Genomic DNA, 10,332 nt, shown 5'->3' with positions numbered 1-10,332 from the left:
TTTATTCACCCAATGAATATTATTATACATATGTCTTTTGGTGAACATGCAAATACATTTATGTTGAATAGGTATCTAGGAGTAAATTTAATTCACTCCGAAACCACCAAACTTATATCATTAGTCCAGATATTTGATTTTTCTTCTGAACTCTTGACTTATGTGTCCATGTCTGCTTGACATTCCTACTTATAAGCATCTCAGATTTAACGTATTCCAAACCATTTACTCTTCCATGTTTCCTGCATCAGTAAATGGCTTCTAAATTCATCTAGTTACTTAAGGAGTCTTCCTTAATACTCCTTTTTTCATGACCCTTCTCACAAACCAATCCATTATTAACACCCATCCATTATTAAGTCCCTTAGAGTCTACCTCTGATTTACACATATCTGGAAATTATCTGCCTCTTTCTGTCCCTGCTGCTATTACCCTCGTTCAAGCCACCATCATTTCTGGCTTTAACTAATGCGACTGACTCCAAATTGGACTGCCAGCAACCCTATTTGCCCTTTTCCATTCTATTCCCCACAAGCAACCAGAGTGTGCTTTTAAATATGCAAATCAGATCCCATTTAACAGCCTTTATTAGCTGCTTATTGACCTTGGGATACATTCCAAAATATAGTCTGAAATCTATAATGTGGCCCAGAAGAGCCAGCATGGTCCAGCCCTTGCCTCCTTTTGGCCCAAACTTCTCTGCTCCCTGCACTCCAGGCACACTGACTTCTGTTCAGTTCTTAGAGCACATCAAGTTCTTTCATGCCCCCACAAGTTCTCTCATTATGTTCCCTTGGCCTGCCACATTCTTTAAGGCACTTTAGTATGCCTGGAGCTTGAAAGGCACTTATTCAGAAGGCTCTTCCCTGACAGTCCAAAATTAATCCATCATTTCACCCACTAATTTTCCTTCACAGTACTGATCACAATGTATAATTATTTAATGTCTCTTGCTCCTATTACACCTTAAATTCCATCGAGTGTTATGTTCACTCCTGTGCTCCAATGCCTAACAGGGGGCGTGTGGCATGGCAGGCATTCGGTAAATGCCTGTTTGATAATGCGCGACCCCGAGAAGGCTGGAAGGGGCCATAAGGCCAGTACCTGAAACTTGCCTACCCTGACTTGTTTCCTTCTTGTGCATGGTGGTAGAAGTGGGAAGGTCCTTTCCCTGCTCACCCAGATAGTGCTTTTTCCACTGCCCCTGGGCCAAGGGTTGGCTGTAGGGCCTCATGCAAGAGACAAACTGCACCCAGACACAGGGCGGCAGGGGAGGGAGATTAGCTTTTATTTCAGAGGGACTCCCGGGTCACCGAGGACCACGCAATCTACTAGCGCAGGAGCTTGAGAAGCTGGAGAGCACTCTGCAGGGGGCGGGGCGAGGGCGGGGCGGGGCGGGGCAGCCCCACGGAAAGGCCACTCCCTGGTCCCACAATGCACTGCGGGGCGCGTCACTCGGAGCGGCGGGGCGGGGCTCCCCCGGCCCGGCCCCTCCCAGTCCTCTTTCCTCCATTCTCAGGGTCCCTCGAACCCTTGGCTGGCAGCTGTCCTCGCTCTCCCGCCTCTCGCCACGGCTCAGGTCCTCGCTTTCGGGACCACAGACCTACCCCTGGCAGGACCAAGCCTGTGCCGTGCGGGTGGAAGCCGGGTGTCGTTGCGGCCGTGAAGGGGCGGGCCTGCGGGGACTCGGTCCCCTGCTGCCTAAGGGGTCTGTGGAGCCGCGCGAGCGGCGGGGGGGCCTGGCTGGCCAGCCCCCGGACGAGGGGTTCGAAGGGGAGAAACAGTCACTGATGAGCTACCAGCTGGTGTGTGTCTGTGTATTCCCTGGTGCGTGCGTGCGTGTGTGTAGGGAGGTATTACCTGGTGTGTGTGCGTAGGGAGGTATTCCCTGGTGTGTGTGCGTAGGGAGGTATTACCTGGTGTGTGTGTGTATATGTATGTGTAGGGAGGTATTCCCTGATGTGTGTGTGTGTGTGTAGGGAGGTATTACCTGGTGTGTGTGTATATGTAGGTATTCCCTGGTGTGTGTGCGTAGGGAGGTATTACCTGGTGTGTGTGTGTATATGTATGTGTAGGGAGGTATTCCCTGATGTGTGTGTGTGTGTGTAGGGAGGTATTACCTGGTGTGTGTGTATATGTATGTGTAGGTAGGTATTCCCTGATGTGTGTGTGTAAGGAGGTATTACCTGGTGTGTGTGTATGTATATGTGTGTGGAGGTATTCCCTTGTGTGTGTGTATATGTATGTGTATGGAGGTATTTCCTGGTGTGTGTGTATATAGGGAGGCATTCCCTGGTGTGTGTGTGTAGGGAGGTATTCCCTGATGCGTGTGTGTAGGAGGTATTCCCTGGTGTGTGTGTATATAGGGAGGTATTCCCTGATGCATGTGTGTAGGGAGGTATTCCCTGATGTGTGTGTGTATAGGGAGGTATTACCTGGTGTGTGTGTATATGTATGTGTATGGAGGCATTCCCTGGTGTGTGTGTGTGTATAGGGAGGCATTCCCTGGTGTGTGTGTGTATAGGGAGGCATTCCCTGGTGTGTGTGTATATGTGTGTGTGTATATGTTTGGGTAGGGGGGTATTCCCTTGTGTGTGTTATGTGTAGAGAGGTATTCCCTTGTGTGTGTGTGTGTGTGTGTGTATAGGGAGGTATTACCTGGTGTGTGTGTATATGTATGTATAGGGAGGTATTCCCTGATGTGTGTGTGTAGGGAGGTATTACCTGGTGTGTGTGTATATGTATGTGTATGGAGGTATCCCCTGATGTGTGTGTGTGTAGGGAGGTATTCCCTGGTGTGTGTGTATATGTATGTGTAGAGAGGTATTCCCTGGTGTGTGTGTGTGTAGGGAGGTATTCCCTGGTGTGTGTGTATATGTATGTATAGGATTCCCTGATGTGTGTGTGTAGGGAGGTATTACCTGGTGTGTACTGTATATGTATGTGTATGGAGGTATTCCCTTGTGTGTGTGTGTGTGTGTGTGTATAGGGAGGTATTCCCTGATGCCCAGATGTAAGAAACACAGTGATCCACCCAGGTTGCTTAAGTGGTCACAAGAGCTTGACGTGACATTTTCTATTTCTTTTAGGCAGGGTGGGATTTGAACCACTGACTTACTTTGTGTTTTGTGGGGATTGAATGAGCTTTGAGGCCAGAGATTTGCTCCATTGACCCATAGAAACCTTTTAAAGGTCCTGTTCATGGCACTCTGGGATCGCTGGAGCAGAAGGAAGACCTGAGCGATTGACTCTACAGGTGGAGAAAATCTCCAAAGCAATCCGAACCTCTCTGCAGGTGAAAATAGCTTTGGGCATTTCTCTTGCTGCTTAGTTTACTAGAAGATCCATCTGGGGTAGGTGGAGAGCCTGAGAACCACCTTTCAGTGCCTGTTCACTTAAGACAAAGCCCATCCCAGGGCTAAAATGTCAGCCTGGGGCCAGCAGGTGGTGAGGTGATAAAGGCACTGGATTCCTACAGAGGGACTGTGGTTGGAATGCGTATGGTGGCTTGAAAATCACTCCAGGCACAGGAGCGCACCCAGAATCCTAAGAGAAGAATGGAGGAGAAGGAATTCCAACATGGCCATCCTCCTTGAGGGATGATTTTTCACTTTACCTCTCGCTGTCTTTCTCCAGCAAGCCCAAGCGTCCGATGACAGTACTTAAACTTTCAGGACTTGAATTTCCTCAAAGCTAAAACAGAACTAAAAAAACCTACCTACCTCTCAGGAAAGCATAAATGAGCTAATGTGTAGAAAGTGTTTAGTACATAGAGGATAGACAAGAATAGCAAATACTTAATGTATATTTTTAGACTATTACAAGGCAGGGGCCAGCAGATGGCGTGGAGGTTAAGGTGACTGGTTCCCACATGGCTGACTGCACAGTTCGAGTTTTGTACCCAGTGGCTTTAAAAACACTTGAGTGCATGTTTGTGTGCCCTCAAAATCCCAAGAGGAGGATGAAGGTGAAGAGATTGCAGCATGGCCATTCCCTCTGAGGGATGCCTTCTCACTTTATCCTCTCTGTCTCATGCACACACTCTAGCAACCTAAAAAAAAGAATATTACAAGACTATTTCAGGTACTACAAGATAGATAACTATGAGTAGCCACAGTTTCTAGGTCAGGAAATTAAGGAATAGAAAGGTAAAGCTTGCTCCAGATTACATGGTTGGTACATGCTGCAGTCCTCCAGCCTCCATTGGATTTTGCCATAGGGTGGGTGCCACCATGCTCCTGGTACATGCTGGAGCCAGCATTTGAATACAGGTGTGTGTAGCTGTGCCAGATATGTTCAGATTGACCTGGTAACTGACTTCCAGCTGTCTGAGCAGTGGTGCTTTCTGTGTGCCACTGCAGCTGGGCTCATGCAAGACATTTTTTTTTTTTTTGAGAGTTTTTTTTGTTTGTTTGTTTTGTTATAGGGTACGTTCACTTGCCAGAAAGAGAGAGAAATCACCCCCCAGGGGGGATGGCCATGCCACAATCCCTTCTTCTCCATTCTTCTCTTGGGATCTTGGGCACGCACGCACATGTGCCCAATGTGAGTTTAAGCCACCGGGTCTGGGACTTGAACTGCAGTCGACTTCATGGGAGTCCAGCAACATAGCTATTATGCTAACTGCTTGTCCCCATGCAAGACATTTTGAGAAGCAGATGAACATTTAAAAACTTCTTGTGAAAATTTTCACACACGTGCACATACACATATTTAAATGCAAAAAATAAAGGTCATTTAAGTTAGGAGAAAAGCCTAATACCGCAGAACTGATTTCACAGATACTGTTGTAAAAAAATACAGGGAAGAAAGTAAGTCAGTTAAAAGACCAATAATAGGTGAATAATAGTACAAGTGAATTGCAAATGTGAATTCTAAAAGTGGTACTTGGATGACTGAAATATGGGAATGATTAACTAAATTAAAATATGAGTGATTAGCCCCATTATAAAATGTTTTTCTCTTTTATTTTCTTTTTAAAAATTTCCCCAGAGATGGGAACCAGCAGTTAGCGTAATGGCTATGTCGCTGGATTCCCACATAGTCGACCGCTGTTCACGTCCCGGACCCGGTCGCTTAGAACTCACGCCGGGCGTGTGTGCGTGCGTGCCCAAGATCCCGAGAGGAGAATGAAGGAGAAGGGATTGCGGTGTGACCATCCCCCCTGGGGGGTGATTTCTCGCTTTCTGTCTCTCTGTCTCTCTCTGTCTCTCTGTCTGGCGAGCACGCGCCCTATAGCGAAAACCTCTTAAAAAAAAAAAAATTTCCCCAGAGAGCATGTGTGCTCGACAGAGAGATGAAGAGGACGAAATCACCCCTCAGTGGGTGATCCCTTCTCATTTTCTTTATCCTGTCTGGATTCTGGGCATATATGCACCTGGCATATTTTTTTGAGTCACTGGGGCTGTAAGTCACACCATGTAGAAGGCCATGTGGGATCCAGCTCCCTTACCCAGGGCTGGCCCTTCATGTTTTTATCGTAAGAGAGATATTTATAAAAGTATTTGGAAAGTAGATAAAAAAATCTACTTGTTTTGTTTACTACTTTTTGGGATGTCTTGCTGATACCTTGGGTTTACAATTTACCGCACAAGGTTGTGAGAAAGAGGAGTCAGTGTCTTTGTTGTCTTGGGTCTAAGGATCACTGACCACTGCCATGGTAGTTCGACATTGTGGGAGTTTCTTTTCCTCAGCCTATAATAGAAATTTGCCCAGATTCTAGATTCTAATTTGTGCTTTTTCCTCCTGTAGTTGCTGTTGTAGAAAGGAAAAAATGGACCCCTACTCAGATTTCCTGAGTTATCTGCTACTGTTTACAGGCAGGCATAGTGTTTTCTTTGTGTTAAAGGTGAGGAGAAATGAACCAGTGGTCTGAAAATTTATCTTTGCTCTATAAGATAAAAATTAGTATTGTTTCTAAGTCTCCCCATGCAATTGTTGTAACCTCTTGCTTTCCACAGTTCCGCTGGTTCCGCCTTGGTTTTCCCAACCATGACCCATCACTGCCTGGATTCTTAAGGGTGCTCTAATGCTAGGTTGACTTTAATATAGATGGATTCCTTTTTCTGTTAGCACAGTCCAGATAGGATTAGAGTTCTTTTTGTTAAAAATAGGTTATATTGGGCCAGCAGGTTGTATGATGGTTAAGGCACTGGATCCCATATGGCCAGCTGCATTGTTTGAGTCCTGGACCCCACAGGGTGCATGTGCATGCATGCCCAAAATCCTGAGAGGAGGATGGAGGAGAAGGGATTGGGGTGTGGCCACTCTCCCTGGGAGTGATTTCTCATTTCGCCTCTTTCTCTGTCTCTCTTTGGCAAGTACACAAGCCCTATGACAAAAATCTAAGGAAAAAGAATCCCAAGTAAAAATGGAAAAAGTGATGTGTGTATTTATTGAATTGATAGAGGAGAAACTGCTTATCCTGAGATGATTGAAACCAGTCTATAAATTGATTAAGCCTGTCATTGTTCATTGGACATTCAGCTCATTTGCTTCTGATTTTTTGTTTGTTTTCTTTTTCTGGTGTGTGTTCGGGTGTATATGCTTATGTGCGCATGTGGTGCTTTAGACAGGGCTTCACTGTTTCGCCCACTCTGACTTTGAGCTTAAGATCTTCCTTGGCCTCCCAAGTAGTTAGGACGACAGGTGTGTGCCACTGCTTCATGCTTTTTAGATTGAACTGGGGTCTTTCGTGCGCTTTAGACTGCCAAGCAATATTGTCCAGAGCATGCCACCATGGCTGGGCCTCCTCTTAAATTCAACTGGTTTAGATGTTAAATTACTCTGGATGGATTTGACTTTTCCTCTCAGAAAAATCTTACCTACTTATAAATATGAACAATCCTCTGATAACCTTTTAAGAAGTTAGATAGTATAACTACTTTTTTTTTTCCTTTCGATTATAAGCCATCAGACATTTGGAATATCTGAAATGCAACTTTGCCTAACTAGTTTCCCAGTTAATAAAGTGTTGGGCAGTATAGCCCATGTTGTATTTGCTCCTTTTATTTGAATTTCTCTAATTTTGGAGATATTTCTGGATAGCAGGGATAATAAATTCTTAAGGTGTGGCATAATCTCTAGCTCACAGTAGATACTCAGTAATTGTTAGACTTACGGACAAGTAGTCTAACAAATAGTATCTTTTTCTCATATGTTTTAGGAGGTATGAGTCATACTATTCTTGCTAGTCATTATAAAGAGAAGAGTGGGCTAGCCTGCGCCACGGTGGTGATGGTGGCTGGATCCCACATGGCTGACTGTGAGGTTTAAGCATAGACCTGGATCTGGAGGATTGAAAAAACAGTGGGTACTTGTACATGAGGACCCCAAAACCTGATAGCAATGGAGGAGAAGGGATTGTGATGTGACTATCCCCCATGGGGGAGTTCTTTTTCACCACCACTCCCCCCCCGCCCCGTCTCTCTCTTTCTCTGGTGAGTGCATGTGCGCTCCAGAAAAAAAAAAAAAAATTTGAAGTAACTTTGAGGTTACACAACAATGGTCAACCTATTAATAGACTATTGCTAATATTTCTATTATGATCCTAGAAAGATTAGGCGTAAAAAACGCGATCTGTTTTAAGTTTTGTTATTTTCATCAGAGATACACAGACATGCTAGTCCTTGACGGGGGGGTGTGTGCTGTGCTTTGATCCTCTCCCAGCCTCCCAGACAGGATCTTTGCACCTGATGTGTTCTCTCTGAGCTGGGATCTGATCTTGGGCCTCCTGTGTGGCTCCAGGCTGCACAGTAGCACCCTACTGACTGTGCCACCACAACTGGGTAGCATTCTGCCTTTAAATCTGGACTATCAGCCCAGCCTTGGTATTGCAATTGGTACCACACTGGCCTGCAAAGCCACATGCTGGTTACGGTTTGAATCTCATCAGTGGGCCTGAAACACCAAGGGGCAAGTATGCACGCCCAAAACCTTGGCGAACATTTGGAACTGTAACTTACGACCTGCCCTAAAGTTAATTCCAGAATTGTCATTGAGTTGCAGTACCCTCTGGAAAGACTGAAGTTTTATATTTAAATAATAAACACTTTGAAGTTTGGAGTAAAACATTTTCCTACTTTACCAATGAAATAAAATGTAATTTTTTATGCTAGAGGATGCATGTATGAACAAGAGAAAGAGAAAGAAGGCACTCCTCAACACACACTACAGGGCCTGATCATGCTGCCGTCCTTTTTTTCCTCAAATTTTGCATCCTGTTAGGTCACTTGATGTGCAGGTCCAACTGTGTTTTTCAAGCCTGAGGGGTCAGCACTTCAATCCCATTTGGCCATGTGGGATTCAACTTCCTCTGTGCAACTGATGTGCTGCAGGGCCAGTTCAAAACATGATTAACATTTTAAAGAAAGGTTTGTAGTATGGCTATCCTCCCTTTAGGGATCCCAGCTTTCTCTTGCTGCAAATTTTATGAAAGAAAAGAAACTGGATAAATAGAAAGAATGCTGATTTGCATGTGTCACACTGAGACTTTAGTTTGAAGATTGCATATAGGAAGAAGTCTAATATGCTACTGGCTATTCCCCCCTCCCTTTTAAATAAATGGGAGAGAAAAATATGAAAGGGCAATGATGTATTAATACCTAGAGATTCCTCCTCTATCCTTATGAAAAGAGGAAGTAAATTTAGTGCATTATCTTTATTAGGTTAATTTTTATTCTCAGATCAGTTACCACCGTGAATGGGCAGTCAGATTTTTATTTCACATAGCAGTGAACACTGTTGTTTTTTGATTCCCAAATTCTGTTCCACCTGGTTTTCTGTGGCATTTTTTGAAGTATTACCAATTCAGTTTTTTAAAAAATTTTTGGTATTTTTTATAAAATACCCAGGTGAGGATTTAGTTTCTGAGATAAAATACTTCTCAAAAAACCCTATAAAATTATCAAATTTTTGTATATTACCAGTTGCTTGTACCACCGGTGAAGAAGCATTTAATGGTATGATGGCCTGAGAGAAGGATTATCATTTAATCTCAAATAGTGGACTTATTCTTTTTTTTTTTAAAGATAGAGATTTTTGCTATAGGGCATTTGTGCTCAACAGAGAGACAGAACAAGACAGGGAGATTGAAGGTGAGAAATTATCCCCCTGGGTGGATGGCCACGCCACAATCCTTTCTCCATTCTTCTCCCAGGATCTTGGGCATGCATGCACATGTGCTTGGCGTGATTTTGAAGCCACTGGATGGAGGACTTGAACTGTGGCCAGCCATGATGGAGTCCAGTGTTGTAACCACTATACCACCTGCTGGTCCCAAGTGGACATGTTTTAATTCAATGTTTTCTAAGTACAATAAGCTTAGTAATCACTTTAGGAATTTGTTACAGTTGAAGATTTTCCAGTCCCACACCACATTCAATGGATCAGAATTTTGTGGGGTGAGGGTGGACACAGAAATCTGCATTTCTAACCAAACTTCCAACTTCTTACACAAGCTAAACATCAGGACTACTATCTATTGGGTCATTGGAAAAGTCATGACATATTTTTCTATGCAAAAATGGATTGTGGCTTTTCCCATGACTCAGTATTATAGTTTATCAAAGTTTGAGTGTTCACCTGATTTCTTTCAGATCCACGCTGGTGAAGTCTTTTTATCTATTTTTGTGAAGCATAACCAGAATCCTATGAAAGGCTGTAATGATTTACTTTCTGGTAAAAAGGTTTAGAACAATATCAAAACCTTTACTGAATCAAAATCATTGCACTTTCATTTATTTTAAATACTTTTTTATGATTATAAATATATTTCCATTGTGAAATATTGTTACTTCTACCCATTTCCTGGAGATAAGCACTATTCTGATTTTGACATATTTTTTGTATCTGTTTCTTCATTTGTCCCTCTTTGGCTAACTTTATCTTTGTGGGAAATGAAATTTGAAAATTTTTTTCCTGCTTTTTTCTACTTAGAATTTTACCACATTATTAATTTTTTTTTTAATTTCAATTTATTTATTTGCATTCATTCACTGTACATCATTACAGCATACAAAATGAGATTTTCCATCCGGAGTACACTGTATATTGTCTCAATCAAGCACACCAACAAACATGTTATTGTCAGCAAATGATCTTCCATTTCTTGTTTTCTGTATGTTTTGCTTTTTTCCCCCCATCCTTGATTCCCTGTCTCTTACCCTCTGCCACCTCCCACTCTCCTCCCACACTATCTCTGGTATCTATGTTTGCTTTCTATACCATTTTCCCCCACATTTTATTGAATCACCAAAGACCCTAATCAATCCAAATACCCTCATAGCAAACACAGGTGACACACACATTTCCATGAACACAAGTCTAACTTTA

At 43.4% G+C, this 10,332-nt stretch overlaps 1 protein-coding gene across 3 annotated transcripts in view; it reads left to right on the top strand.

Annotated features, from left to right (window-relative positions):
* Positions 1-1,495: 1,495 nt before the first annotated feature.
* SEC22A (SEC22 homolog A, vesicle trafficking protein) overlaps positions 1,496-10,332 on the top strand; it is a 72,003-nt gene continuing 63,166 nt past the window's right edge. The window contains exons 1-2 of one of the 3 annotated variants that reach the window (XM_006154578.3): positions 1,496-1,579; positions 3,193-3,295. The gene's annotated coding sequence lies outside the window, so the exon portion shown is untranslated. Of the gene's footprint in view, positions 1,580-1,769; positions 1,806-3,077; positions 3,296-10,332 lie in introns of those variants that run through there. The other 2 variants (XM_006154577.3, XM_027774218.1) reach the window with 2 other exon arrangements.

This window comes from Tupaia chinensis, unplaced genomic scaffold, assembly GCF_000334495.1.
Source record: "Tupaia chinensis unplaced genomic scaffold, TupChi_1.0 Scaffold000415_1, whole genome shotgun sequence".
Lineage (NCBI taxonomy): Eukaryota > Metazoa > Chordata > Mammalia > Scandentia > Tupaiidae > Tupaia > Tupaia belangeri.
This window is presented reverse-complemented; position numbering and strand designations above follow the sequence as displayed.